The sequence below is a fragment of the Tiliqua scincoides genome, chromosome 11 (assembly GCF_035046505.1).
Source record: "Tiliqua scincoides isolate rTilSci1 chromosome 11, rTilSci1.hap2, whole genome shotgun sequence".
Classification (NCBI taxonomy): Eukaryota; Metazoa; Chordata; class Lepidosauria; order Squamata; family Scincidae; genus Tiliqua; species Tiliqua scincoides.
Genome location: NC_089831.1, coordinates 11463931 through 11470310, shown reverse-complemented (window position 1 = coordinate 11470310; position 6380 = coordinate 11463931).

Here is a 6380-nt window from a genome sequence, read left to right as displayed (position 1 = left end):
GGGCCGGGGGGGGGGGGAAGAATTAATTTACATTTGAAATTTGAATAAATTTACGTAAGTTTACATAAATTCATATACTAGAGGTGGAACTTATATGAATGAATGAAGGTCTTGCAGTAGCTCAAGGCCTATAAAAGGCCTTGCACAAAACAAGGCTGGCCTTTCCTTCGCTGCCGCTGCTGCATCACAGACATGAAATAGCAAGCAGTGGAGGAAGCCCTCATCCCTCAGCTCACTCGAGAGGCCAAACAGTTGCCCTCACACTGAGAGCAGTTGCGTCAAGCCAGTGCAGGCTCCAACAAATCTCTGGAGGGCCAGAGGCTCATTGGAGACTGGGGGCTCCCTGAGGGCCGCATTGAGAGGCCTTGAAAAGGTCAACAGGCATGTGGATGTGGGAGAACCCGTGGACATTATATATCTGGACTTTCAGAAGGCGTTTGACACGGTCCCTCACCAAAGGCTACTGAAAAAACTCCACAGTCAGGGAATTAGAGGACAGGTCCTCTCGTGGATTGAGAACTGGTTGGAGGCCAGGAAGCAGAGAGTGGGTGTCAATGGGCAATTTTCACAATGGAGAGAGGTGAAAAGCGGTGTGCCCCAAGGATCTGTCCTGGGACCGGTGCTTTTCAACCTCTTCATAAATGACCTGGAGACAGGGTTGAGCAGTGAAGTGACTAAGTTTGCAGATGACACCAAACGTTTCCGAGTGGTGAAGACCAGAAGTGATTATGAGGAGCTCCAGAAGGATCTCTCCAGAATGGCAGAATGGGCAGCAAAATGGCAGATGCGCTTCAATGTCAGTAAGTGTAAAGTCATGCACATTGGGGCAAAAAAACTTTAGATATAGGCTGATGGGTTCTGAGCTGTCTGTAACAGATCAGGAGAGAGATCTTGGGGTGGTGGTGGACAGGTCGATGAAAGTGTCGACCCAATGTGCGGCGGCAGTGAAGAAGGCCAATTCTATGCTTGGGATCATTAGGAAGGGTATTGAGAATAAAACGGCTAGTTTTATAATGCCATTGTACAAATCTATGGTAAGGCCACACCTGGAGTATTGTGTCCAGTTCTGGTCGCCGCATCTCAAAAAAGACATAGTGGAAATGGAAAAGGTGCAAAAGAGAGTGACTAAGATGATTTCAGGGCTGGGGCACCTTCCTTATGAGGAAAGGCTACGGCGTTTGGGCCTCTTCAGCCTAGAAAAGAGACGCCTGAGGGGGGATATGATTGAGACATACAAAATTATTGACAAAATTGAGACATACAAAATTTACTCAGTGTGTGGTCGGTCTGTGGAACTCCTTGCCACAGGATGTGGTGCTGGCGTCTGGCCTGGACACCTTTAAAAGGGGATTGGACAAGTTTCTGGAGGAAAAATCCATTATGGGGTACAAGCCATGATGTGTATGTGCAACCTCCTGATTTTAAAAATGGGTCATGTCAGAATGCCAGATGCAAGGGAGGGCACCAGGATGAGGTCTCTTGTTATCTGGTGTGCTCCCTGGGGCATTTGGTGGGCCGCTGTGAGATACAGGAAGCTGGACTAGATGGGCCTATGGCCTGATCCAGTGGGGCTGTTCTTATGTTCTTATGTTCTTATGAGGGCCGCATGCAGTCCCAGGGCCGGGGTTTGGGCACCCCTGCTCCATAACATCAGGGCCTGGGGTGGATGACATTAAAATGGCTTCCCATGCTGGAAAGGGAGGAACATAAAAATATAAGCCCTGTTGAGTCAGCCCAAAGGCCCATCTAGTTCACCTTCCTGTATCTCACAGTGGCGTGTCAGATGCCACCAGGAGCACACAAGATAGCAAGTACCAGCATCCTATTGCCACTCCATTGCATCTGGCATTCAGAAAGAGGCTACGTCTAAAGCTTGGAGGTTGTGTATAGTCATCGTGACTTGGCATTCTGAGAAAGTCTATTTCTAAAACCAGGAAAGGTTGCATGTACCCATTATGGCTTGTAACCTGCGATGGAATTTTTCTCCATAAATCAGCCCAATCCCCTTTTAAAAGCATTCAGGCCAGGTGCCATCACCACACCCAGTGGCAAGGAGTTGCACAGACTAATTATATGCTGGGTAAATAGACATCATTTTCTTTTGTCTATATTCTAACTCTCCCGACACCCAATTTGAGTGGATGTCGCCTGGTTCTGTTGTTGTGTGAGAGGGAAAAGAGGCAGAGAGCAAACAAGGAAGAATGTGGGCAGGTTCCTTATCGGGCTGGTTCAGATGACGGCTCCAACTGTTCTGTCCTACATATTGAAAACCGTCTTTGGGACTGACCCATTTATCAGAGCAACTGATGCAGTGGTGTCAAGGTAGGAGACTGGCAGGGAGAGTCCACCTGTCTGACCATTCACCTCCACTGCCTTATCTCCTCCTGCTCCCTGTAGTGGGAAAGAAAGAAAGAAAGAAAGAAAGAAAGAAAGAAAGAAAGAAAGAAAGAAAGAAAGAAAGAAAGAAAGAAAGAAAGAAAGGTGGGTGGAGAGGAAGAGGTTGTTCAAGGAGAGAAGAGTGGTGGTCTACTATGTCAGAGATGCTCCTCTCCTCTATACTTCCTCTTCTGTTCCTCTCCTCCAGGCTTCCTGCTCTATCTCCCTCTTCCAAACCAAGGATTGTGGGGACCAGAGGCTGGCACATCACTAGATGAGGAGGGACATCATTAACCATGCTGCCTCAGTCACCCGGAGGTCTTGGGTTGACCCTGGTCCTCCTAGCAGGAATCATGTGGCTTCTGCATAGGATTCGGTGTCTTGTACACAGTCAGGTTTTAGCAACAGCAACTGTGAAATATTTTGGAGGTAGCCTGCAAGCCACTTGCTTCTTGCTTCAACATTTGTTTCTGTCTCTTGCTGCCATCTGTCAGGGATGGCCATGCCAAGCCATTGTCATATCTCCATCTAGATCATGCACAATGGGTGCTCTTCTCTGCCCTCTGGGAACTGTGCTGCACATAATGTGTGGGCACTGTACGCAACGTGGGAACAAGCAGGGACAAGAACAGTTGGCAACGGAGGGAATCGGTTGATGAGGGATCCTGGAAGAAAAGTTGGAACATGACACGATAACATGCTGCGGAAGGCAAACTGGAAAAAGTGTCATATGTCACAAACCTACTTTGTTGGACGGGGGTGAACATGGGGTGATTCATTTCCACATTGTAGATCACTGGGTGCACCTTTCTTTGCACTGTCTTTCTGGTTTGATCCTCTCTGTGTGTTGACTTCTAGATATCTTGCAGTCCAATCCTATCCTTTCCCTCCCCCACCAATGCAGCCATACTATCCAGTGGTGATTCTGGCCCTGGTACCACCCGGAGCCAAGACTGCAGACTACCATTCCCCCCCCCCCCACTGGCCAAGCTGCCATCCCCTCACTGGCCGAGCTGCTATCCCCCTCACCAGTGGGCTGCCACCCCTGGCTCCCTTTCGGAGGCCCAGAGAGGCAGCCCACACAGAGGAAACCAGAAATGATGTTTTTATGTCCTTAGAAGGCATAAAAGGGAAGGGAAGCCTCTTCAGCCCTCAGAAAGCCTTCTAAGTCCTTAAAAAGTCATTTCTGGTTTCCTCCATGGAACTTAAAGTGATGTTTTCTGGCTCTCCGAAGCCTTTACAAGGCCTTTGGAGGGTTGGGGTGCCAGCGTGCTGCTTCCCTGGCCCTCAGAACTTCTTTGGTTGAAAGGCCCTGTGTGGCATGATGGTGTGGCACCATGGGGGGGGGGTGGTGGCTGGCAGTGCGGCACCACCCCCTAGCCTGGTACCCGGGGCATTTGTCCCCCTTGTCCCCCTCAGGTATGCCACTGATGCTACCATAGCACATATTGCTTCCTGTAGCGACATCATGGAAGATATCACCAAGGAGATAGGGTGTGGTGTCCACAGTGCCCCTTGCTCTAAGTAAATGCAGGGTTAAAGCCCAGGTGGTAGCTGGAGGTGTGCTGCACAGCTGCAGCCACTAGAGTGAATCTAGAAGTATATAAACAGCACCTGGAGGAACTAGGGTGTGTGGGTTGTAGAAGGAGTGTAGGTTGGACAAGACGAGACGAGCTAGACAGACGGACGGACGGACGGACGGACGGACGGACGGACGGACGGACGGACTGACTGACTGACTGACTGACTGACTGACTTGGAATCTGTGAACTGGGAATTGACTCTGACTTTTGCTTGCTGCACTTGGTAGTTTAACAAGGGAAACTAATCAGCCTTAAGCGGGCACGAGGCCCAGTGGGAAGGAACTGTGGCAAGACACTTCCTGTGTGTCCTTCATTGCCAACATAGTATGTTGGGCAACCCTAGTGGGGAAAAATGAGTAGAACATTGAGATATGTATTCACGACAATGGTCTGCTGTTGACTTTCTATTCATGTGGTTTTCTTTACAACCGCAATTGAACGATTGAGAGGATATGTGGATCAGTGGATGTTTTGGCTGAGGGTGAAATGGTCATGTGATCTTTCATATGACCCTATTCACAATTGAATCTACAGTTCCTGATGGTCCTTCTGTTCTCAGTGCATCATTTTGGTCCAATCACTGAGCTGGACATTTGACAGAAGCCAGTAGGTTCCATTAAAACTCATGCCAGTTCTGAGTGTAAGCCAGCCCTGTGTGATTCATCTTCTACAAACTTACTATCAAGAAATCTTCTGAAAGAATATTCTGTATCAGAACCAGTGAGGTTCTGTGCTGGAGTACAGTGTCATCTCGGAAAAAGTATTTCAAAGCCTGATTGCTCTCACAAATTCATTTTAAGCCTCTATATATTCAACCTCTCTATTTAATGCAGAATATCATTGTGTGGGAGTGTTGGACTGAAGACCTGGAAGACCTGGGTTCAGATTCTGGACCATCATGAAACCCATTGGGTGACCTTGACCCTACCTTCTAATGGTCCACCTAGCCGTCTGAGTTCACTGCCTGTCTTTCAGGGTGATGGTAGCGATAGTGATAGAGTCAGGTTGCTGGGGGTCTTGGAGCAAAGCTTTACATTGTGCCCCCTGCAGGAGTGGTGGTGTAGCTAAGGGGGGGGCGAGGGATTGATTGCCCCAGTGCCACACCTGGGTGGTGTCAGGGCGCCTTTCTGAGGCCTTTTGAGCCCTGTGCGTGATCTTCCTGAGCCTTGGAAGATTTTGGAAGACCTGCCAGAGGCCTTAGAAAGGCACTTTGGGTTTTCACTAAAACTGGAAGTGTTTTGGAGAGGAGAAATTGTGCCCCCAAGTGCCAGGTGTTGAAGCTGCGTCACTGCCCATGTGCCTTCTGCCCACACCCTAGTGGTGCATTGAACACAATCACTGCCACTGGTTCAGGGTTGGCCTGATTTGACCAACCCCTGACAGTACTCCCTAGCAGTGACCCAGCTTTTCCTCCAGCTGATCCTGGCTCCAAGGGAAGAGAGAGGAAGGGAGGAGCACTGAGTCAAGTCAAGCAAATGTAGTCTGTCTCCAGCGCTCTGACAAGATGCAGGCAGACGATGAGATCAGTGTCAGATCCTTTGCCACCACGACAAGGATGCAATACCTTTGCATCCTTAGGGGAAATGCATTGCGAGAGCCTGGATGCTTCTCACAAGAGTGTGAAAATTGCCAGACATTTTTTGAGGGGGGGACGGACGGACGCGAAAGGGTGGCGCTCAGGGGGAAAGCAGCTGGAAAGCAGACAGCCCAGATGCTGGGAGAAACAAAGGCTGAGATGACAGCCGTACGCACAAAAGTATGAGACGTACAAAATTATGCAGGGGATGGGTAGAGTGGAGAGGAATGTTCTTTTCCCTCTCACACAACAAAGAATTTTCTTTACTCAGTAGGTAATTAATCTGTGGAACTCCTTGCCACAGGATGTGGTGCTGTCTGGCCTAGACATTACAAGCCATGATGGCAACCTCTTGCTTTCAGAAGTAGGCTGCCTCAGAATGCCAAATGCAAGGGAAGGCACCGGGATTCAGGTCTCTTGTTATCTTGTGTGCTCCTTGACTGCCCAATCCTGTGCATGTCTACTCAGAAGTAAGTTCCATTAGAGTCAATGGGGCTTACTCCCAGGAAAGTGTGGATAGGATTGGGCTGTGAGTGGGTATCTGGTGGGCCACTGTGAGATCCAGGAAGTTAGACTAGATGGGCCTTCGGCCTGATCCAGCAGGGCTCTTCTTACATTCTTATGGGTTTTTTTCCCCTCTTACGCTCTCATATTGCAATGCAATGTTATCAAATTCAAGCCCCAAACACCCCAGGGAGCCAACCCCCCCCAACACTTATTTGGCCTGATCAGAGTTTAAAGTGAAATAAGCAATATTTTCTCCTTTGAAAAATTGTCACCATCTTCCTAACTGGAGTTTAGCATTGGGAAATGAGTTGAATTCTTGTGGGATTGTCTCCAGGGCT